This window comes from Ambystoma mexicanum, unplaced genomic scaffold (genome assembly GCF_040938575.1).
Source record: "Ambystoma mexicanum isolate Mex_15411 unplaced genomic scaffold, UKY_AmexF1_1 Mex_scaf10, whole genome shotgun sequence".
Taxonomy (NCBI): Eukaryota; Metazoa; Chordata; class Amphibia; order Caudata; family Ambystomatidae; genus Ambystoma; species Ambystoma mexicanum.
In genome coordinates, this window is record NW_027182325.1 from 632,501 (window position 1) to 650,000 (window position 17,500).

Consider the following 17,500-nt stretch of genomic DNA (forward strand, 5'->3'; position numbering starts at 1 on the left):
TTTCACATGTAATGCAGTACAGAGAATATTGAGTCCTTCAAGAGGCATGAAAGAAAACCATTATTGTGTTGATTGTTCTCTCCACCTCCCTGCAACAGACACAGGATGGATGAATTAAAGTTATCCTACCAGACATAGGAGTCCTGAATGGGCCCACCAGTCTTATATATCTCGCCTGATCGAGCCTGATCGAGCGATGAGCGTGGTATCATGTTGCAAGTGGCTGCATGGCTTAGCTTACTAAATGCAAATGCATAAGAGTAATATTCTTAGCATTCCTAGAGCCTACGGCCACACCACACTGAATGCACCCGATCTCGACTGATCTCGGAAGTTAAGCAGTGTCAGGCCTAGTTAGTACCTGGATGGGAGACCGCATGGGAATACCAGGTGCTGTAGGCTTTTTTGTGCTCCAAGTTCAGGAAGTGAGCCCTTTCTCAATTGCCTTTTAAAACTGCAAGGTCTAGCCGACTAGATGCTTAAAAGTACAAAACTCACTAGGCCCAGAGCCTACGGCCACACCACACTGAATGTGCCCGATCTCGGAAGCTAAGCAGGGTCAGGCCTAGTTAGTACCTGGATGGGAGACTGCCTGGGAATACCAGGTGCTGTAGGCTTTTTTGTGCTCCATGATTAGTAATTGCGCAACTTCTCAATTATTTTTCAAATTTGGTATGTTTCCAAAATAATTGTATCCCGTTTTATAGCGGAAATGTTGGACAACATCATGAGGGCTGGAGCTACCTTTTTACATAGAATTAGCATACAGGTAGTGTGTTCATGGGTAATAAATCGACTTTCACATGTAATGCAGTACAGAGAATATTGAGTCCTTCAAGAGGCATGAAAGAAAACCATTATTGTGTTGATTGTTCTCTCCACCTCCCTGCAACAGACACAGGATGGATGAATTAAAGTTATCCTACCAGACATAGGAGTCCTGAATGGGCCCACCAGTCTTATATATCTCGCCTGATCGAGCCTGATCGAGCGATGAGCGTGGTATCATGTTGCAAGTGGCTGCATGGCTTAGCTTACTAAATGCAAATGCATAAGAGTAATATTCTTAGCATTCCTAGAGCCTACGGCCACACCACACTGAATGCACCCGATCTCGTCTGATCTCGGAAGTTAAGCAGTGTCAGGCCTAGTTAGTACCTGGATGGGAGACCGCCTGGGAATACCAGGTGCTGTAGGCTTTTTTGTGCTCCAAGTTCAGGAAGTGAGCCCTTTCTCAATTGCCTTTTAAAACTGCAAGGTCTAGCCGACTAGATGCTTAAAAGTACAACACTCACTAGGCCCAGAGCCTACGGCCACACCACACTGAATGCGCCTGATCTCGTCTGATCTCAGAAGCTAAGCAGTGTCGGGCCTAGTTAGTACCTGGATGGGAGACTGCCTGGGAATACCAGGTGCTGTAGGCTTTTTTGTACTCCAAGTTCAGGAAGTGAGCCATTTCTCAATTGCCTTTCAAAACTGCAAGGTCTAGCCGACTAGATGCTTAAAAGTACAAAACTCACTAGGCCCAGAGCCTACGGCCACACCACACTGAATGCGCCCGATCTCGTCTGATCTCAGAAGCTAAGCAGTGTCGGGCCTAGTTAGTACCTGGATGGGAGACCACCTGGGAATACCAGGTGCTGTAGGCTTTTTTGTGCTCCAAGTTCAGGAAGTGAGCCATTTCACAATTGCCTTTCAAAACTGCAAGGTCTAGCCGACTAGATGCTTAAAAGTACAAACTCACTAGGCCCAGAGCCTACGGCCACACCACACTGAATGCGCCCGATCTCGGAAGCTAAGCAGGGTCGGGCCTAGTTAGTACCTGGATGGGAGACTGCCTGGGAATACCAGGTGCTGTAGGCTTTTTTTGTGCTCCATGATTAGTAATTGCGCAACTTCTCAATTATTTTTCAAATTTGGTATGTTTCCAAAATAATTGTATCCCGTTTTATAGCGGAAATGTTGGACAACATCATGAGGGCTGGAGCTACCTTTTTACATAGAATTAGCATACAGGTAGTGTGTTCATGGGTAATAAATCAACTTTCACATGTAATGCAGTACAGAGAATATTGAGTCCTTCAAGAGGCATGAAAGAAAACCATTATTGTGTTGATTGTTCTCTCCACCTCCCTGCAACAGACACAGGATGGATGAATTAAAGTTATCCTACCAGACATAGGAGTCCTGAATGGGCCCACCAGTCTTATATATCTCGCCTGATCGAGCCTGATCGAGCGATGAGCGTGGTATCATGTTGCACGTGGCTGCATGGCTTAGCTTACTAAATGCAAATGCATAAGAGTAATATTCTTAGCATTCCTAGAGCCTACGGCCACACCACACTGAATGCACCCGATCTCGACTGATCTCGGAAGTTAAGCAGTGTCAGGCCTAGTTAGTACCTGGATGGGAGACCGCCTGGGAATACCAGGTGCTGTAGGCTTTTTTGTGCTCCAAGTTCAGGAAGTGAGCCCTTTCTCAATTGCCTTTTAAAACTGCAAGGTCTAGCCGACTAGATGCTTAAAAGTACAAAACTCACTAGGCCCAGAGCCTACGGCCACACCACACTGAATGTGCCTGATCTCGTCTGATCTCAGAAGCTAAGCAGTGTCGGGCCTAGTTAGTACCTGGATGGAAGACCGCCTGGGAATACCAGGTGCTGTAGGCTTTTTTGTACTCCAAGTTCAGGAAGTGAGCCATTTCTCAATTGCCTTTCAAAACTGCAAGGTCTAGCCGACTAGATGCTTAAAAGTACAAAACTCACAAGAACCAGAGCCTACGGCCACACCACACTGAATGCGCCCGATCTCGTCTGATCTCGGAAGCTAAGCAGTGTCGGGCCTCGTTAGTACCTGGATGGGAGACCGCCTGGGAATACCAGGTGCTGTAGGCTTTTTTGTGCTCCAAGTTCAGGAAGTGAGCCATTTCTCAATTGCCTTTCAAAACTGCAAGGTCTAGCTGACTAGATGCTTAAAAGTACAAAACTCACTAGGCCCAGAGCCTACGGCCACACCACACTGATTGCGCCCGATCTCGTCTGATCTCGGAAGCTAAGCAGTGTCCGGCCTAGTTAGTACCTGGATGGGAGACCACCTGGGAATACCAGGTGCTGTAGGCTTTTTTGTGCTCCAAGTTCAGGAAGTGAGCCATTTCACAATTGCCTTTCAAAACTGCAAGGTCTAGCCGACTAGATGCTTAAAAGTACAAAACTCACTAGGCCCAGAGCCTACGGCCACACCACACTGAATGTGCCCGATCTCGGAAGCTAAGCAGGGTCAGGCCTAGTTAGTACCTGGATGGGAGACTGCCTGGGAATACCAGGTGCTGTAGGCTTTTTTGTGCTCCATGATTAGTAATTGCGCAACTTCTCAATTATTTTTCAAATTTGGTATGTTTCCAAAATAATTGTATCCCGTTTTATAGCGGAAATGTTGGACAACATCATGAGGGCTGGAGCTACCTTTTTACATAGAATTAGCATACAGGTAGTGTGTTCATGGGTAATAAATCGACTTTCACATGTAATGCAGTACAGAGAATATTGAGTCCTTCAAGAGGCATGAAAGAAAACCATTATTGTGTTGATTGTTCTCTCCACCTCCCTGCAACAGACACAGGATGGATGAATTAAAGTTATCCTACCAGACATAGGAGTCCTGAATGGGCCCACCAGTCTTATATATCTCGCCTGATCGAGCCTGATCGAGCGATGAGCGTGGTATCATGTTGCAAGTGGCTGCATGGCTTAGCTTACTAAATGCAAATGCATAAGAGTAATATTCTTAGCATTCCTAGAGCCTATGGCCACACCACACTGAATGCACCCGATCTCGTCTGATCTCGGAAGTTAAGCAGTGTCAGGCCTAGTTAGTACCTGGATGGGAGACCGCCTGGGAATACCAGGTGCTGTAGGCTTTTTTGTGCTCCAAGTTCAGGAAGTGAGCCCTTTCTCAATTGCCTTTTAAAACTGCAAGGTCTAGCCGACTAGATGCTTAAAAGTACAACACTCACTAGGCCCAGAGCCTACGGCCACACCACACTGAATGCGCCTGATCTCGTCTGATCTCAGAAGCTAAGCAGTGTCGGGCCTAGTTAGTACCTGGATGGGAGACCGCCTGGGAATACCAGGTGCTGTAGGCTTTTTTGTACTCCAAGTTCAGGAAGTGAGCCATTTCTCAATTGCCTTTCAAAACTGCAAGGTCTAGCCGACTAGATGCTTAAAAGTACAAAACTCACTAGGCCCAGAGCCTACGGCCACACCACACTGAATGCGCCCGATCTCGTCTGATCTCGGAAGCTAAGCAGTGTCGGGCCTAGTTAGTACCTGGATGGGAGACCACCTGGGAATACCAGGTGCTGTAGGCTTTTTTGTGCTCCAAGTTCAGGAAGTGAGCCATTTCACAATTGCCTTTCAAAACTGCAAGGTCTAGCCGACTAGATGCTTAAAAGTACAAACTCACTAGGCCCAGAGCCTACGGCCACACCACACTGAATGCGCCCGATCTCGGAAGCTAAGCAGGGTCGGGCCTAGTTAGTACCTGGATGGGAGACTGCCTGGGAATACCAGGTGCTGTAGGCTTTTTTTGTGCTCCATGATTAGTAATTGCGCAACTTCTCAATTATTTTTCAAATTTGGTATGTTTCCAAAATAATTGTATCCCGTTTTATAGCGGAAATGTTGGACAACATCATGAGGGCTGGAGCTACCTTTTTACATAGAATTAGCATACAGGTAGTGTGTTCATGGGTAATAAATCAACTTTCACATGTAATGCAGTACAGAGAATATTGAGTCCTTCAAGAGGCATGAAAGAAAACCATTATTGTGTTGATTGTTCTCTCCACCTCCCTGCAACAGACACAGGATGGATGAATTAAAGTTATCCTACCAGACATAGGAGTCCTGAATGGGCCCACCAGTCTTATATATCTCGCCTGATCGAGCCTGATCGAGCGATGAGCGTGGTATCATGTTGCAAGTGGCTGCATGGCTTAGCTTACTAAATGCAAATGCATAAGAGTAATATTCTTAGCATTCCTAGAGCCTACGGCCACACCACACTGAATGCACCCGATCTCGACTGATCTCAGAAGTTAAGCAGTGTCAGGCCTAGTTAGTACCTGGATGGGAGACCGCCTGGGAATACCAGGTGCTGTAGGCTTTTTTGTGCTCCAAGTTCAGGAAGTGAGCCCTTTCTCAATTGCCTTTTAAAACTGCAAGGTCTAGCCGACTAGATGCTTAAAAGTACAAAACTCACTAGGCCCAGAGCCTACGGCCACACCACACTGAATGTGCCTGATCTCGTCTGATCTCAGAAGCTAAGCAGTGTCGGGCCTAGTTAGTACCTGGATGGAAGACCGCCTGGGAATACCAGGTGCTGTAGGCTTTTTTGTACTCCAAGTTCAGGAAGTGAGCCATTTCTCAATTGCCTTTCAAAACTGCAAGGTCTAGCCGACTAGATGCTTAAAAGTACAAAACTCACAAGAACCAGAGCCTACGGCCACACCACACTGAATGCGCCCGATCTCGTCTGATCTCGGAAGCTAAGCAGTGTCGGGCCTCGTTAGTACCTGGATGGGAGACCGCCTGGGAATACCAGGTGCTGTAGGCTTTTTTGTGCTCCAAGTTCAGGAAGTGAGCCATTTCTCAATTGCCTTTCAAAATTGCAAGGTCTAGCTGACTAGATGCTTAAAAGTACAAAACTCACTAGGCCCAGAGCCTACGGCCACACCACACTGATTGCGCCTGATCTCGTCTGATCTCGGAAGCTAAGCAGTGTCGGGCCTCGTTAGTACCTGGATGGGAGACCGCCTGGGAATACCAGGTGCTGTAGGCTTTTTTGTGCTCCAAGTTCAGGAAGTGAGCCATTTCTCAATTGCCTTTCAAAACTGCAAGGTCTAGCTGACTAGATGCTTAAAAGTACAAAACTCACTAGGCCCAGAGCCTACGGCCACACCACACTGATTGCGCCCGATCTTGTCTGATCTCGGAAGCTAAGCAGTGTCGGGCCTAGTTAGTACCTGGATGGGAGACCACCTGGGAATACCAGGTGCTGTAGGCTTTTTTGTGCTCCAAGTTCAGGAAGTGAGCCATTTCACAATTGCCTTTCAAAACTGCAAGGTCTAGCCGACTAGATGCTTAAAAGTAAAAAACTCACTAGGCCCAGAGCCTACGGCCACACCACACTGAATGCGCCCGATCTCGGAAGCTAAGCAGGGTCAGGCCTAGTTAGTACCTGGATGGGAGACTGCCTGGGAATACCAGGTGCTGTAGGCTTTTTTGTGCTCCATGATTAGTAATTGCGCAACTTCTCAATTATTTTTCAAATTTGGTATGTTTCCAAAATAATTGTATCCCGTTTTATAGCGGAAATGTTGGACAACATCATGAGGGCTGGAGCTACCTTTTTACATAGAATTAGCATACAGGTAGTGTGTTCATGGGTAATAAATCGACTTTCACATGTAATGCAGTACAGAGAATATTGAGTCCTTCAAGAGGCATGAAAGAAAACCATTATTGTGTTGATTGTTCTCTCCACCTCCCTGCAACAGACACAGGATGGATGAATTAAAGTTATCCTACCAGACATAGGAGTCCTGAATGGGCCCACCAGTCTTATATATCTCGCCTGATCGAGCCTGATCGAGCGATGAGCGTGGTATCATGTTGCAAGTGGCTGCATGGCTTAGCTTACTAAATGCAAATGCATAAGAGTAATATTCTTAGCATTCCTAGAGCCTACGGCCACACCACACTGAATGCACCCGATCTCGACTGATCTCGGAAGTTAAGCAGTGTCAGGCCTAGTTAGTACCTGGATGGGAGACCGCCTGGGAATACCAGGTGCTGTAGGCTTTTTTGTGCTCCAAGTTCAGGAAGTGAGCCCTTTCTCAATTGCCTTTTAAAACTGCAAGGTCTAGCCGACTAGATGCTTAAAAGTACAAAACTCACTAGGCCCAGAGCCTACGGCCACACCACACTGAATGTGCCTGATCTCGTCTGATCTCAGAAGCTAAGCAGTGTCGGGCCTAGTTAGTACCTGGATGGAAGACCGCCTGGGAATACCAGGTGCTGTAGGCTTTTTTGTACTCCAAGTTCAGGAAGTGAGCCATTTCTCAATTGCCTTTCAAAACTGCAAGGTCTAGCCGACTAGATGCTTAAAAGTACAAAACTCACAAGAACCAGAGCCTACGGCCACACCACACTGAATGCGCCCGATCTCGTTTGATCTCGGAAGCTAAGCAGTGTCGGGCCTCGTTAGTACCTGGATGGGAGACCGCCTGGGAATACCAGGTGCTGTAGGCTTTTTTGTGCTCCAAGTTCAGGAAGTGAGCCATTTCTCAATTGCCTTTCAAAACTGCAAGGTCTAGCTGACTAGATGCTTAAAAGTACAAAACTCACTAGGCCCAGAGCCTACGGCCACACCACACTGATTGCGCCCGATCTCGTCTGATCTCGGAAGCTAAGCAGTGTCCAGCCTAGTTAGTACCTGGATGGGAGACCACCTGGGAATACCAGGTGCTGTAGGCTTTTTTGTGCTCCAAGTTCAGGAAGTGAGCCATTTCACAATTGCCTTTCAAAACTGCAAGGTCTAGCCGACTAGATGCTTAAAAGTACAAAACTCACTAGGCCCAGAGCCTACGGCCACACCACACTGAATGTGCCCGATCTCGGAAGCTAAGCAGGGTCAGGCCTAGTTAGTACCTGGATGGGAGACTGCCTGGGAATACCAGGTGCTGTAGGCTTTTTTGTGCTCCATGATTAGTAATTGCGCAACTTCTCAATTATTTTTCAAATTTGGTATGTTTCCAAAATAATTGTATCCCGTTTTATAGCGGAAATGTTGGACAACATCATGAGGGCTGGAGCTACCTTTTTACATAGAATTAGCATACAGGTAGTGTGTTCATGGGTAATAAATCGACTTTCACATGTAATGCAGTACAGAGAATATTGAGTCCTTCAAGAGGCATGAAAGAAAACCATTATTGTGTTGATTGTTCTCTCCACCTCCCTGCAACAGACACAGGATGGATGAATTAAAGTTATCCTACCAGACATAGGAGTCCTGAATGGGCCCACCAGTCTTATATATCTCGCCTGATCGAGCCTGATCGAGCGATGAGCGTGGTATCATGTTGCAAGTGGCTGCATGGCTTAGCTTACTAAATGCAAATGCATAAGAGTAATATTCTTAGCATTCCTAGAGCCTACGGCCACACCACACTGAATGCACCCGATCTCGTCTGATCTCGGAAGTTAAGCAGTGTCAGGCCTAGTTAGTACCTGGATGGGAGACCGCCTGGGAATACCAGGTGCTGTAGGCTTTTTTGTGCTCCAAGTTCAGGAAGTGAGCCCTTTCTCAATTGCCTTTTAAAACTGCAAGGTCTAGCCGACTAGATGCTTAAAAGTACAACACTCACTAGGCCCAGAGCCTACGGCCACACCACACTGAATGCGCCTGATCTCGTCTGATCTCAGAAGCTAAGCAGTGTCGGGCCTAGTTAGTACCTGGATGGGAGACCGCCTGGGAATACCAGGTGCTGTAGGCTTTTTTGTACTCCAAGTTCAGGAAGTGAGCCATTTCTCAATTGCCTTTCAAAACTGCAAGGTCTAGCCGACTAGATGCTTAAAAGTACAAAACTCACTAGGCCCAGAGCCTACGGCCACACCACACTGAATGCGCCCGATCTCGTCTGATCTCGGAAGCTAAGCAGTGTCGGGCCTAGTTAGTACCTGGATGGGAGACCACCTGGGAATACCAGGTGCTGTAGGCTTTTTTGTGCTCCAAGTTCAGGAAGTGAGCCATTTCACAATTGCCTTTCAAAACTGCAAGGTCTAGCCGACTAGATGCTTAAAAGTACAAACTCACTAGGCCCAGAGCCTACGGCCACACCACACTGAATGCGCCCGATCTCAGAAGCTAAGCAGGGTCGGGCCTAGTTAGTACCTGGATGGGAGACTGCCTGGGAATACCAGGTGCTGTAGGCTTTTTTTGTGCTCCATGATTAGTAATTGCGCAACTTCTCAATTATTTTTCAAATTTGGTATGTTTCCAAAATAATTGTATCCCGTTTTATAGCGGAAATGTTGGACAACATCATGAGGGCTGGAGCTACCTTTTTACATAGAATTAGCATACAGGTAGTGTGTTCATGGGTAATAAATCAACTTTCACATGTAATGCAGTACAGAGAATATTGAGTCCTTCAAGAGGCATGAAAGAAAACCATTATTGTGTTGATTGTTCTCTCCACCTCCCTGCAACAGACACAGGATGGATGAATTAAAGTTATCCTACCAGACATAGGAGTCCTGAATGGGCCCACCAGTCTTATATATCTCGCCTGATCGAGCCTGATCGAGCGATGAGCGTGGTATCATGTTGCAAGTGGCTGCATGGCTTAGCTTACTAAATGCAAATGCATAAGAGTAATATTCTTAGCATTCCTAGAGCCTACGGCCACACCACACTGAATGCACCCGATCTCGACTGATCTCAGAAGTTAAGCAGTGTCAGGCCTAGTTAGTACCTGGATGGGAGACCGCCTGGGAATACCAGGTGCTGTAGGCTTTTTTGTGCTCCAAGTTCAGGAAGTGAGCCCTTTCTCAATTGCCTTTTAAAACTGCAAGGTCTAGCCGACTAGATGCTTAAAAGTACAAAACTCACTAGGCCCAGAGCCTACGGCCACACCACACTGAATGTGCCTGATCTCGTCTGATCTCAGAAGCTAAGCAGTGTCGGGCCTAGTTAGTACCTGGATGGAAGACCGCCTGGGAATACCAGGTGCTGTAGGCTTTTTTGTACTCCAAGTTCAGGAAGTGAGCCATTTCTCAATTGCCTTTCAAAACTGCAAGGTCTAGCCGACTAGATGCTTAAAAGTACAAAACTCACAAGAACCAGAGCCTACGGCCACACCACACTGAATGCGCCCGATCTCGTCTGATCTCGGAAGCTAAGCAGTGTCGGGCCTCGTTAGTACCTGGATGGGAGACCGCCTGGGAATACCAGGTGCTGTAGGCTTTTTTGTGCTCCAAGTTCAGGAAGTGAGCCATTTCTCAATTGCCTTTCAAAATTGCAAGGTCTAGCTGACTAGATGCTTAAAAGTACAAAACTCACTAGGCCCAGAGCCTACGGCCACACCACACTGATTGCGCCTGATCTCGTCTGATCTCGGAAGCTAAGCAGTGTCGGGCCTCGTTAGTACCTGGATGGGAGACCGCCTGGGAATACCAGGTGCTGTAGGCTTTTTTGTGCTCCAAGTTCAGGAAGTGAGCCATTTCTCAATTGCCTTTCAAAACTGCAAGGTCTAGCTGACTAGATGCTTAAAAGTACAAAACTCACTAGGCCCAGAGCCTACGGCCACACCACACTGATTGCGCCCGATCTTGTCTGATCTCGGAAGCTAAGCAGTGTCGGGCCTAGTTAGTACCTGGATGGGAGACCACCTGGGAATACCAGGTGCTGTAGGCTTTTTTGTGCTCCAAGTTCAGGAAGTGAGCCATTTCACAATTGCCTTTCAAAACTGCAAGGTCTAGCCGACTAGATGCTTAAAAGTAAAAAACTCACTAGGCCCAGAGCCTACGGCCACACCACACTGAATGCGCCCGATCTCGGAAGCTAAGCAGGGTCAGGCCTAGTTAGTACCTGGATGGGAGACTGCCTGGGAATACCAGGTGCTGTAGGCTTTTTTGTGCTCCATGATTAGTAATTGCGCAACTTCTCAATTATTTTTCAAATTTGGTATGTTTCCAAAATAATTGTATCCCGTTTTATAGCGGAAATGTTGGACAACATCATGAGGGCTGGAGCTACCTTTTTACATAGAATTAGCATACAGGTAGTGTGTTCATGGGTAATAAATCGACTTTCACATGTAATGCAGTACAGAGAATATTGAGTCCTTCAAGAGGCATGAAAGAAAACCATTATTGTGTTGATTGTTCTCTCCACCTCCCTGCAACAGACACAGGATGGATGAATTAAAGTTATCCTACCAGACATAGGAGTCCTGAATGGGCCCACCAGTCTTATATATCTCGCCTGATCGAGCCTGATCGAGCGATGAGCGTGGTATCATGTTGCAAGTGGCTGCATGGCTTAGCTTACTAAATGCAAATGCATAAGAGTAATATTCTTAGCATTCCTAGAGCCTACGGCCACACCACACTGAATGCACCCGATCTTGACTGATCTCGGAAGTTAAGCAGTGTCAGGCCTAGTTAGTACCTGGATGGGAGACCGCCTGGGAATACCAGGTGCTGTAGGCTTTTTTGTGCTCCAAGTTCAGGAAGTGAGCCCTTTCTCAATTGCCTTTTAAAACTGCAAGGTCTAGCCGACTAGATGCTTAAAAGTACAAAACTCACTAGGCCCAGAGCCTACGGCCACACCACACTGAATGTGCCTGATCTCGTCTGATCTCAGAAGCTAAGCAGTGTCGGGCCTAGTTAGTACCTGGATGGAAGACCGCCTGGGAATACCAGGTGCTGTAGGCTTTTTTGTACTCCAAGTTCAGGAAGTGAGCCATTTCTCAATTGCCTTTCAAAACTGCAAGGTCTAGCCGACTAGATGCTTAAAAGTACAAAACTCACAAGAACCAGAGCCTACGGCCACACCACACTGAATGCGCCCGATCTCGTCTGATCTCGGAAGCTAAGCAGTGTCGGGCCTCGTTAGTACCTGGATGGGAGACCGCCTGGGAATACCAGGTGCTGTAGGCTTTTTTGTGCTCCAAGTTCAGGAAGTGAGCCATTTCTCAATTGCCTTTCAAAACTGCAAGGTCTAGCTGACTAGATGCTTAAAAGTACAAAACTCACTAGGCCCAGAGCCTACGGCCACACCACACTGATTGCGCCCGATCTCGTCTGATCTCGGAAGCTAAGCAGTGTCGGGCCTAGTTAGTACCTGGATGGGAGACCACCTGGGAATACCAGGTGCTGTAGGCTTTTTTGTGCTCCAAGTTCAGGAAGTGAGCCATTTCACAATTGCCTTTCAAAACTGCAAGGTCTAGCCGACTAGATGCTTAAAAGTACAAAACTCACTAGGCCCAGAGCCTACGGCCACACCACACTGAATGTGCCCGATCTCGGAAGCTAAGCAGGGTCAGGCCTAGTTAGTACCTGGATGGGAGACTGCCTGGGAATACCAGGTGCTGTAGGCTTTTTTGTGCTCCATGATTAGTAATTGCGCAACTTCTCAATTATTTTTCAAATTTGGTATGTTTCCAAAATAATTGTATCCCGTTTTATAGCGGAAATGTTGGACAACATCATGAGGGCTGGAGCTACCTTTTTACATAGAATTAGCATACAGGTAGTGTGTTCATGGGTAATAAATCGACTTTCACATGTAATGCAGTACAGAGAATATTGAGTCCTTCAAGAGGCATGAAAGAAAACCATTATTGTGTTGATTGTTCTCTCCACCTCCCTGCAACAGACACAGGATGGATGAATTAAAGTTATCCTACCAGACATAGGAGTCCTGAATGGGCCCACCAGTCTTATATATCTCGCCTGATCGAGCCTGATCGAGCGATGAGCGTGGTATCATGTTGCAAGTGGCTGCATGGCTTAGCTTACTAAATGCAAATGCATAAGAGTAATATTCTTAGCATTCCTAGAGCCTACGGCCACACCACACTGAATGCACCCGATCTCGTCTGATCTCGGAAGTTAAGCAGTGTCAGGCCTAGTTAGTACCTGGATGGGAGACCGCCTGGGAATACCAGGTGCTGTAGGCTTTTTTGTGCTCCAAGTTCAGGAAGTGAGCCCTTTCTCAATTGCCTTTTAAAACTGCAAGGTCTAGCCGACTAGATGCTTAAAAGTACAACACTCACTAGGCCCAGAGCCTACGGCCACACCACACTGAATGCGCCTGATCTCGTCTGATCTCAGAAGCTAAGCAGTGTCGGGCCTAGTTAGTACCTGGATGGGAGACCGCCGGGGAATACCAGGTGCTGTAGGCTTTTTTGTACTCCAAGTTCAGGAAGTGAGCCATTTCTCAATTGCCTTTCAAAACTGCAAGGTCTAGCCGAATAGATGCTTAAAAGTACAAAACTCACTAGGCCCAGAGCCTACGGCCACACCACACTGAATGCGCCTGATCTCGTCTGATCTCAGAAGCTAAGCAGTGTCGGGCCTAGTTAGTACCTGGATGGGAGACCACCTGGGAATACCAGGTGCTGTAGGCTTTTTTGTGCTCCAAGTTCAGGAAGTGAGCCATTTCACAATTGCCTTTCAAAACTGCAAGGTCTAGCCGACTAGATGCTTAAAAGTACAAACTCACTAGGCCCGGAGCCTACGGCCACACCACACTGAATGCGCCCGATCTCGGAAGCTAAGCAGGGTCAGGCCTAGTTAGTACCTGGATGGGAGACTGCCTGGGAATACCAGGTGCTGTAGGCTTTTTTTGTGCTCCATGATTAGTAATTGCGCAACTTCTCAATTATTTTTCAAATTTGGTATGTTTCCAAAATAATTGTATCCCGTTTTATAGCGGAAATGTTGGACAACATCATGAGGGCTGGAGCTACCTTTTTACATAGAATTAGCATACAGGTAGTGTGTTCATGGGTAATAAATCAACTTTCACATGTAATGCAGTACAGAGAATATTGAGTCCTTCAAGAGGCATGAAAGAAAACCATTATTGTGTTGATTGTTCTCTCCACCTCCCTGCAACAGACACAGGATGGATGAATTAAAGTTATCCTACCAGACATAGGAGTCCTGAATGGGCCCACCAGTCTTATATATCTCGCCTGATCGAGCCTGATCGAGCGATGAGCCTGGTATCATGTTGCAAGTGGCTGCATGGCTTAGCTTACTAAATGCAAATGCATAAGAGTAATATTCTTAGCATTCCTAGAGCCTACGGCCACACCACACTGAATGCACCCGATCTCGACTGATCTCGGAAGTTAAGCAGTGTCAGGCCTAGTTAGTACCTGGATGGGAGACCGCCTGGGAATACCAGGTGCTGTAGGCTTTTTTGTGCTCCAAGTTCAGGAAGTGAGCCCTTTCTCAATTGCCTTTTAAAACTGCAAGGTCTAGCCTACTAGATGCTTAAAAGTACAAAACTCACTAGGCCCAGAGCCTACGGCCACACCACACTGAATGCGCCCGATCTCGTCTGATCTCGGAAGCTAAGCAGTGTCGGGCCTCGTTAGTACCTGGATGGGAGACCGCCTGGGAATACCAGGTGCTGTAGGCTTTTTTGTGCTCCAAGTTCAGGAAGTGAGCCATTTCTCAATTGCCTTTCAAAACTGCAAGGTCTAGCTGACTAGATGCTTAAAAGTACAAAACTCACTAGGCCCAGAGCCTACGGCCACACCACACTGATTGCGCCCGATCTCGTCTGATCTCGGAAGCTAAGCAGTGTCCGGCCTAGTTAGTACCTGGATGGGAGACCACCTGGGAATACCAGGTGCTGTAGGCTTTTTTGTGCTCCAAGTTCAGGAAGTGAGCCATTTCACAATTGCCTTTCAAAACTGCAAGGTCTAGCCGACTAGATGCTTAAAAGTACAAAACTCACTAGGCCCAGAGCCTACGGCCACACCACACTGAATGTGCCCGATCTCGGAAGCTAAGCAGGGTCAGGCCTAGTTAGTACCTGGATGGGAGACTGCCTGGGAATACCAGGTGCTGTAGGCTTTTTTGTGCTCCATGATTAGTAATTGCGCAACTTCTCAATTATTTTTCAAATTTGGTATGTTTCCAAAATAATTGTATCCCGTTTTATAGCGGAAATGTTGGACAACATCATGAGGGCTATAGCTACCTTTTTACATAGAATTAGCATACAGGTAGTGTGTTCATGGGTAATAAATCGACTTTCACATGTAATGCAGTACAGAGAATATTGAGTCCTTCAAGAGGCATGAAAGAAAACCATTATTGTGTTGATTGTTCTCTCCACCTCCCTGCAACAGACACAGGATGGATGAATTAAAGTTATCCTACCAGACATAGGAGTCCTGAATGGGCCCACCAGTCTTATATATCTCGCCTGATCGAGCCTGATCGAGCGATGAGCGTGGTATCATGTTGCAAGTGGCTGCATGGCTTAGCTTACTAAATGCAAATGCATAAGAGTAATATTCTTAGCATTCCTAGAGCCTACGGCCACACCACACTGAATGCACCCGATCTCGTCTGATCTCGGAAGTTAAGCAGTGTCAGGCCTAGTTAGTACCTGGATGGGAGACCGCCTGGGAATACCAGGTGCTGTAGGCTTTTTTGTGCTCCAAGTTCAGGAAGTGAGCCCTTTCTCAATTGCCTTTTAAAACTGCAAGGTCTAGCCTACTAGATGCTTAAAAGTACAAAACTCACTAGGCCCAGAGCCTACGGCCACACCACACTGAATGCGCCCGATCTCGTCTGATCTCGGAAGCTAAGCAGTGTCGGGCCTCGTTAGTACCTGGATGGGAGACCGCCTGGGAATACCAGGTGCTGTAGGCTTTTTTGTGCTCCAAGTTCAGGAAGTGAGCCATTTCTCAATTGCCTTTCAAAACTGCAAGGTCTAGCTGACTAGATGCTTAAAAGTACAAAACTCACTAGGCCCAGAGCCTACGGCCACACCACACTGATTGCGCCCGATCTCGTCTGATCTCGGAAGCTAAGCAGTGTCCGGCCTAGTTAGTACCTGGATGGGAGACCACCTGGGAATACCAGGTGCTGTAGGCTTTTTTGTGCTCCAAGTTCAGGAAGTGAGCCATTTCACAATTGCCTTTCAAAACTGCAAGGTCTAGCCGACTAGATGCTTAAAAGTACAAAACTCACTAGGCCCAGAGCCTACGGCCACACCACACTGAATGTGCCCGATCTCGGAAGCTAAGCAGGGTCAGGCCTAGTTAGTACCTGGATGGGAGACTGCCTGGGAATACCAGGTGCTGTAGGCTTTTTTGTGCTCCATGATTAGTAATTGCGCAACTTCTCAATTATTTTTCAAATTTGGTATGTTTCCAAAATAATTGTATCCCGTTTTATAGCGGAAATGTTGGACAACATCATGAGGGCTATAGCTACCTTTTTACATAGAATTAGCATACAGGTAGTGTGTTCATGGGTAATAAATCGACTTTCACATGTAATGCAGTACAGAGAATATTGAGTCCTTCAAGAGGCATGAAAGAAAACCATTATTGTGTTGATTGTTCTCTCCACCTCCCTGCAACAGACACAGGATGGATGAATTAAAGTTATCCTACCAGACATAGGAGTCCTGAATGGGCCCACCAGTCTTATATATCTCGCCTGATCGAGCCTGATCGAGCGATGAGCGTGGTATCATGTTGCAAGTGGCTGCATGGCTTAGCTTACTAAATGCAAATGCATAAGAGTAATATTCTTAGCATTCCTAGAGCCTACGGCCACACCACACTGAATGCACCCGATCTTGTCTGATCTCGGAAGTTAAGCAGTGTCAGGCCTAGTTAGTACCTGGATGGGAGACCGCCTGGGAATACCAGGTGCTGTAGGCTTTTTTGTGCTCCAAGTTCAGGAAGTGAGCCCTTTCTCAATTGCCTTTTAAAACTGCAAGGTCTAGCCGACTAGATGCTTAAAAGTACAACACTCACTAGGCCCAGAGCCTACGGCCACACCACACTGAATGCGCCTGATCTCGTCTGATCTCAGAAGCTAAGCAGTGTCGGGCCTAGTTAGTACCTGGATGGGAGACCGCCTGGGAATACCAGGTGCTGTAGGCTTTTTTGTACTCCAAGTTCAGGAAGTGAGCCATTTCTCAATTGCCTTTCAAAACTGCAAGGTCTAGCCGACTAGATGCTTAAAAGTACAAAACTCACTAGGCCCAGAGCCTACGGCCACACCACACTGAATGCGCCCGATCTCGTCTGATCTCGGAAGCTAAGCAGTGTCGGGCCTAGTTAGTACCTGGATGGGAGACCACCTGGGAATACCAGGTGCTGTAGGCTTTTTTGTGCTCCAAGTTCAGGAAGTGAGCCATTTCACAATTGCCTTTCAAAACTGCAAGGTCTAGCCGACTAGATGCTTAAAAGTACAAACTCACTAGGCCCAGAGCCTACGGCCACACCACACTGAATGCGCCCGATCTCGGAAGCTAAGCAGGGTCGGGCCTAGTTAGTACCTGGATGGGAGACTGCCTGGGAATACCAGGTGCTGTAGGCTTTTTTTGTGCTCCATGATTAGTAATTGCGCAACTTCTCAATTATTTTTCAAATTTGGTATGTTTCCAAAATAATTGTATCCCGTTTTATAGCGGAAATGTTGGACAACATCATGAGGGCTGGAGCTACCTTTTTACATAGAATTAGCATACAGGTAGTGTGTTCATGGGTAATAAATCAACTTTCACATGTAATGCAGTACAGAGAATATTGAGTCCTTCAAGAGGCATGAAAGAAAACCATTATTGTGTTGATTGTTCTCTCCACCTCCCTGCAACAGACACAGGATGGATGAATTAAAGTTATCCTACCAGACATAGGAGTCCTGAATGGGCCCACCAGTCTT

General features: G+C 46.9%; 44 non-coding genes and 13 pseudogenes across 44 annotated transcripts; all 57 read left to right on the forward strand.

The window, feature by feature from the left end:
- The first annotated feature begins 283 nt into the window (after positions 1–283).
- LOC138540692 (5S ribosomal RNA) lies at positions 284–402 on the forward strand. The gene has a single exon (XR_011288730.1). It is a non-coding gene; the product is annotated as a 5S ribosomal RNA (ribosomal RNA).
- A 106-nt stretch (positions 403–508) lies between these two features.
- Positions 509–617, forward strand: LOC138545964 (5S ribosomal RNA; annotated as a pseudogene).
- A 463-nt stretch (positions 618–1,080) lies between these two features.
- On the forward strand, positions 1,081–1,199 carry LOC138548728 (5S ribosomal RNA). Its single transcript, XR_011292521.1, has one exon. It is a non-coding gene; the product is annotated as a 5S ribosomal RNA (ribosomal RNA).
- Positions 1,200–1,305: 106 nt separating this feature from the next.
- LOC138551100 (5S ribosomal RNA) lies at positions 1,306–1,424 on the forward strand. Its single transcript, XR_011294834.1, has one exon. It is a non-coding gene; the product is annotated as a 5S ribosomal RNA (ribosomal RNA).
- A 106-nt stretch (positions 1,425–1,530) lies between these two features.
- On the forward strand, positions 1,531–1,649 carry LOC138537159 (5S ribosomal RNA). Its single transcript, XR_011285304.1, has one exon. It is a non-coding gene; the product is annotated as a 5S ribosomal RNA (ribosomal RNA).
- Positions 1,650–1,754: 105 nt separating this feature from the next.
- On the forward strand, positions 1,755–1,863 carry LOC138543288 (5S ribosomal RNA; annotated as a pseudogene).
- Positions 1,864–2,327: 464 nt separating this feature from the next.
- LOC138538251 (5S ribosomal RNA) lies at positions 2,328–2,446 on the forward strand. The gene has a single exon (XR_011286358.1). It is a non-coding gene; the product is annotated as a 5S ribosomal RNA (ribosomal RNA).
- Positions 2,447–2,552: 106 nt separating this feature from the next.
- On the forward strand, positions 2,553–2,671 carry LOC138539485 (5S ribosomal RNA). The gene has a single exon (XR_011287551.1). It is a non-coding gene; the product is annotated as a 5S ribosomal RNA (ribosomal RNA).
- Positions 2,672–2,777: 106 nt separating this feature from the next.
- On the forward strand, positions 2,778–2,896 carry LOC138549773 (5S ribosomal RNA). The gene has a single exon (XR_011293545.1). It is a non-coding gene; the product is annotated as a 5S ribosomal RNA (ribosomal RNA).
- A 106-nt stretch (positions 2,897–3,002) lies between these two features.
- Positions 3,003–3,121, forward strand: LOC138541247 (5S ribosomal RNA). Its single transcript, XR_011289258.1, has one exon. It is a non-coding gene; the product is annotated as a 5S ribosomal RNA (ribosomal RNA).
- A 106-nt stretch (positions 3,122–3,227) lies between these two features.
- On the forward strand, positions 3,228–3,336 carry LOC138545965 (5S ribosomal RNA; annotated as a pseudogene).
- Positions 3,337–3,799: 463 nt separating this feature from the next.
- On the forward strand, positions 3,800–3,918 carry LOC138550936 (5S ribosomal RNA). The gene has a single exon (XR_011294677.1). It is a non-coding gene; the product is annotated as a 5S ribosomal RNA (ribosomal RNA).
- Positions 3,919–4,024: 106 nt separating this feature from the next.
- LOC138539402 (5S ribosomal RNA) lies at positions 4,025–4,143 on the forward strand. The gene has a single exon (XR_011287470.1). It is a non-coding gene; the product is annotated as a 5S ribosomal RNA (ribosomal RNA).
- A 106-nt stretch (positions 4,144–4,249) lies between these two features.
- On the forward strand, positions 4,250–4,368 carry LOC138547042 (5S ribosomal RNA). The gene has a single exon (XR_011290984.1). It is a non-coding gene; the product is annotated as a 5S ribosomal RNA (ribosomal RNA).
- A 105-nt stretch (positions 4,369–4,473) lies between these two features.
- Positions 4,474–4,582, forward strand: LOC138543290 (5S ribosomal RNA; annotated as a pseudogene).
- A 464-nt stretch (positions 4,583–5,046) lies between these two features.
- On the forward strand, positions 5,047–5,165 carry LOC138542166 (5S ribosomal RNA). The gene has a single exon (XR_011290153.1). It is a non-coding gene; the product is annotated as a 5S ribosomal RNA (ribosomal RNA).
- A 106-nt stretch (positions 5,166–5,271) lies between these two features.
- Positions 5,272–5,390, forward strand: LOC138539486 (5S ribosomal RNA). Its single transcript, XR_011287552.1, has one exon. It is a non-coding gene; the product is annotated as a 5S ribosomal RNA (ribosomal RNA).
- Positions 5,391–5,496: 106 nt separating this feature from the next.
- Positions 5,497–5,615, forward strand: LOC138549774 (5S ribosomal RNA). The gene has a single exon (XR_011293546.1). It is a non-coding gene; the product is annotated as a 5S ribosomal RNA (ribosomal RNA).
- Positions 5,616–5,721: 106 nt separating this feature from the next.
- LOC138541028 (5S ribosomal RNA) lies at positions 5,722–5,840 on the forward strand. The gene has a single exon (XR_011289047.1). It is a non-coding gene; the product is annotated as a 5S ribosomal RNA (ribosomal RNA).
- A 106-nt stretch (positions 5,841–5,946) lies between these two features.
- On the forward strand, positions 5,947–6,065 carry LOC138537729 (5S ribosomal RNA). The gene has a single exon (XR_011285856.1). It is a non-coding gene; the product is annotated as a 5S ribosomal RNA (ribosomal RNA).
- A 106-nt stretch (positions 6,066–6,171) lies between these two features.
- On the forward strand, positions 6,172–6,280 carry LOC138544958 (5S ribosomal RNA; annotated as a pseudogene).
- Positions 6,281–6,743: 463 nt separating this feature from the next.
- LOC138538252 (5S ribosomal RNA) lies at positions 6,744–6,862 on the forward strand. Its single transcript, XR_011286359.1, has one exon. It is a non-coding gene; the product is annotated as a 5S ribosomal RNA (ribosomal RNA).
- Positions 6,863–6,968: 106 nt separating this feature from the next.
- On the forward strand, positions 6,969–7,087 carry LOC138539487 (5S ribosomal RNA). Its single transcript, XR_011287553.1, has one exon. It is a non-coding gene; the product is annotated as a 5S ribosomal RNA (ribosomal RNA).
- A 106-nt stretch (positions 7,088–7,193) lies between these two features.
- LOC138551221 (5S ribosomal RNA) lies at positions 7,194–7,312 on the forward strand. Its single transcript, XR_011294950.1, has one exon. It is a non-coding gene; the product is annotated as a 5S ribosomal RNA (ribosomal RNA).
- Positions 7,313–7,418: 106 nt separating this feature from the next.
- On the forward strand, positions 7,419–7,537 carry LOC138542511 (5S ribosomal RNA). Its single transcript, XR_011290491.1, has one exon. It is a non-coding gene; the product is annotated as a 5S ribosomal RNA (ribosomal RNA).
- A 106-nt stretch (positions 7,538–7,643) lies between these two features.
- On the forward strand, positions 7,644–7,752 carry LOC138545966 (5S ribosomal RNA; annotated as a pseudogene).
- Positions 7,753–8,215: 463 nt separating this feature from the next.
- On the forward strand, positions 8,216–8,334 carry LOC138548729 (5S ribosomal RNA). The gene has a single exon (XR_011292522.1). It is a non-coding gene; the product is annotated as a 5S ribosomal RNA (ribosomal RNA).
- Positions 8,335–8,440: 106 nt separating this feature from the next.
- Positions 8,441–8,559, forward strand: LOC138539414 (5S ribosomal RNA). The gene has a single exon (XR_011287481.1). It is a non-coding gene; the product is annotated as a 5S ribosomal RNA (ribosomal RNA).
- Positions 8,560–8,665: 106 nt separating this feature from the next.
- Positions 8,666–8,784, forward strand: LOC138547152 (5S ribosomal RNA). The gene has a single exon (XR_011291000.1). It is a non-coding gene; the product is annotated as a 5S ribosomal RNA (ribosomal RNA).
- Positions 8,785–8,889: 105 nt separating this feature from the next.
- Positions 8,890–8,998, forward strand: LOC138545413 (5S ribosomal RNA; annotated as a pseudogene).
- A 464-nt stretch (positions 8,999–9,462) lies between these two features.
- LOC138542167 (5S ribosomal RNA) lies at positions 9,463–9,581 on the forward strand. Its single transcript, XR_011290154.1, has one exon. It is a non-coding gene; the product is annotated as a 5S ribosomal RNA (ribosomal RNA).
- A 106-nt stretch (positions 9,582–9,687) lies between these two features.
- LOC138539488 (5S ribosomal RNA) lies at positions 9,688–9,806 on the forward strand. Its single transcript, XR_011287554.1, has one exon. It is a non-coding gene; the product is annotated as a 5S ribosomal RNA (ribosomal RNA).
- A 106-nt stretch (positions 9,807–9,912) lies between these two features.
- Positions 9,913–10,031, forward strand: LOC138549775 (5S ribosomal RNA). The gene has a single exon (XR_011293547.1). It is a non-coding gene; the product is annotated as a 5S ribosomal RNA (ribosomal RNA).
- A 106-nt stretch (positions 10,032–10,137) lies between these two features.
- Positions 10,138–10,256, forward strand: LOC138541029 (5S ribosomal RNA). Its single transcript, XR_011289048.1, has one exon. It is a non-coding gene; the product is annotated as a 5S ribosomal RNA (ribosomal RNA).
- A 106-nt stretch (positions 10,257–10,362) lies between these two features.
- On the forward strand, positions 10,363–10,481 carry LOC138537730 (5S ribosomal RNA). Its single transcript, XR_011285857.1, has one exon. It is a non-coding gene; the product is annotated as a 5S ribosomal RNA (ribosomal RNA).
- A 106-nt stretch (positions 10,482–10,587) lies between these two features.
- On the forward strand, positions 10,588–10,696 carry LOC138544959 (5S ribosomal RNA; annotated as a pseudogene).
- A 463-nt stretch (positions 10,697–11,159) lies between these two features.
- LOC138542063 (5S ribosomal RNA) lies at positions 11,160–11,278 on the forward strand. The gene has a single exon (XR_011290053.1). It is a non-coding gene; the product is annotated as a 5S ribosomal RNA (ribosomal RNA).
- Positions 11,279–11,384: 106 nt separating this feature from the next.
- Positions 11,385–11,503, forward strand: LOC138539489 (5S ribosomal RNA). Its single transcript, XR_011287555.1, has one exon. It is a non-coding gene; the product is annotated as a 5S ribosomal RNA (ribosomal RNA).
- A 106-nt stretch (positions 11,504–11,609) lies between these two features.
- Positions 11,610–11,728, forward strand: LOC138549776 (5S ribosomal RNA). Its single transcript, XR_011293548.1, has one exon. It is a non-coding gene; the product is annotated as a 5S ribosomal RNA (ribosomal RNA).
- Positions 11,729–11,834: 106 nt separating this feature from the next.
- Positions 11,835–11,953, forward strand: LOC138547525 (5S ribosomal RNA). The gene has a single exon (XR_011291362.1). It is a non-coding gene; the product is annotated as a 5S ribosomal RNA (ribosomal RNA).
- Positions 11,954–12,059: 106 nt separating this feature from the next.
- Positions 12,060–12,168, forward strand: LOC138545968 (5S ribosomal RNA; annotated as a pseudogene).
- A 463-nt stretch (positions 12,169–12,631) lies between these two features.
- Positions 12,632–12,750, forward strand: LOC138548730 (5S ribosomal RNA). The gene has a single exon (XR_011292524.1). It is a non-coding gene; the product is annotated as a 5S ribosomal RNA (ribosomal RNA).
- A 106-nt stretch (positions 12,751–12,856) lies between these two features.
- On the forward strand, positions 12,857–12,975 carry LOC138551013 (5S ribosomal RNA). The gene has a single exon (XR_011294752.1). It is a non-coding gene; the product is annotated as a 5S ribosomal RNA (ribosomal RNA).
- Positions 12,976–13,081: 106 nt separating this feature from the next.
- Positions 13,082–13,200, forward strand: LOC138537692 (5S ribosomal RNA). Its single transcript, XR_011285820.1, has one exon. It is a non-coding gene; the product is annotated as a 5S ribosomal RNA (ribosomal RNA).
- Positions 13,201–13,305: 105 nt separating this feature from the next.
- LOC138544960 (5S ribosomal RNA) lies at positions 13,306–13,414 on the forward strand (annotated as a pseudogene).
- Positions 13,415–13,878: 464 nt separating this feature from the next.
- Positions 13,879–13,997, forward strand: LOC138538253 (5S ribosomal RNA). The gene has a single exon (XR_011286360.1). It is a non-coding gene; the product is annotated as a 5S ribosomal RNA (ribosomal RNA).
- Positions 13,998–14,103: 106 nt separating this feature from the next.
- Positions 14,104–14,222, forward strand: LOC138549777 (5S ribosomal RNA). The gene has a single exon (XR_011293549.1). It is a non-coding gene; the product is annotated as a 5S ribosomal RNA (ribosomal RNA).
- Positions 14,223–14,328: 106 nt separating this feature from the next.
- LOC138541248 (5S ribosomal RNA) lies at positions 14,329–14,447 on the forward strand. The gene has a single exon (XR_011289259.1). It is a non-coding gene; the product is annotated as a 5S ribosomal RNA (ribosomal RNA).
- A 106-nt stretch (positions 14,448–14,553) lies between these two features.
- Positions 14,554–14,662, forward strand: LOC138545969 (5S ribosomal RNA; annotated as a pseudogene).
- Positions 14,663–15,125: 463 nt separating this feature from the next.
- Positions 15,126–15,244, forward strand: LOC138548731 (5S ribosomal RNA). Its single transcript, XR_011292525.1, has one exon. It is a non-coding gene; the product is annotated as a 5S ribosomal RNA (ribosomal RNA).
- Positions 15,245–15,350: 106 nt separating this feature from the next.
- On the forward strand, positions 15,351–15,469 carry LOC138549778 (5S ribosomal RNA). The gene has a single exon (XR_011293550.1). It is a non-coding gene; the product is annotated as a 5S ribosomal RNA (ribosomal RNA).
- A 106-nt stretch (positions 15,470–15,575) lies between these two features.
- Positions 15,576–15,694, forward strand: LOC138541249 (5S ribosomal RNA). Its single transcript, XR_011289260.1, has one exon. It is a non-coding gene; the product is annotated as a 5S ribosomal RNA (ribosomal RNA).
- Positions 15,695–15,800: 106 nt separating this feature from the next.
- LOC138545970 (5S ribosomal RNA) lies at positions 15,801–15,909 on the forward strand (annotated as a pseudogene).
- Positions 15,910–16,372: 463 nt separating this feature from the next.
- On the forward strand, positions 16,373–16,491 carry LOC138540461 (5S ribosomal RNA). Its single transcript, XR_011288508.1, has one exon. It is a non-coding gene; the product is annotated as a 5S ribosomal RNA (ribosomal RNA).
- Positions 16,492–16,597: 106 nt separating this feature from the next.
- LOC138539426 (5S ribosomal RNA) lies at positions 16,598–16,716 on the forward strand. The gene has a single exon (XR_011287493.1). It is a non-coding gene; the product is annotated as a 5S ribosomal RNA (ribosomal RNA).
- Positions 16,717–16,822: 106 nt separating this feature from the next.
- Positions 16,823–16,941, forward strand: LOC138547163 (5S ribosomal RNA). The gene has a single exon (XR_011291011.1). It is a non-coding gene; the product is annotated as a 5S ribosomal RNA (ribosomal RNA).
- A 105-nt stretch (positions 16,942–17,046) lies between these two features.
- LOC138543292 (5S ribosomal RNA) lies at positions 17,047–17,155 on the forward strand (annotated as a pseudogene).
- Positions 17,156–17,500: the final 345 nt, after the last annotated feature.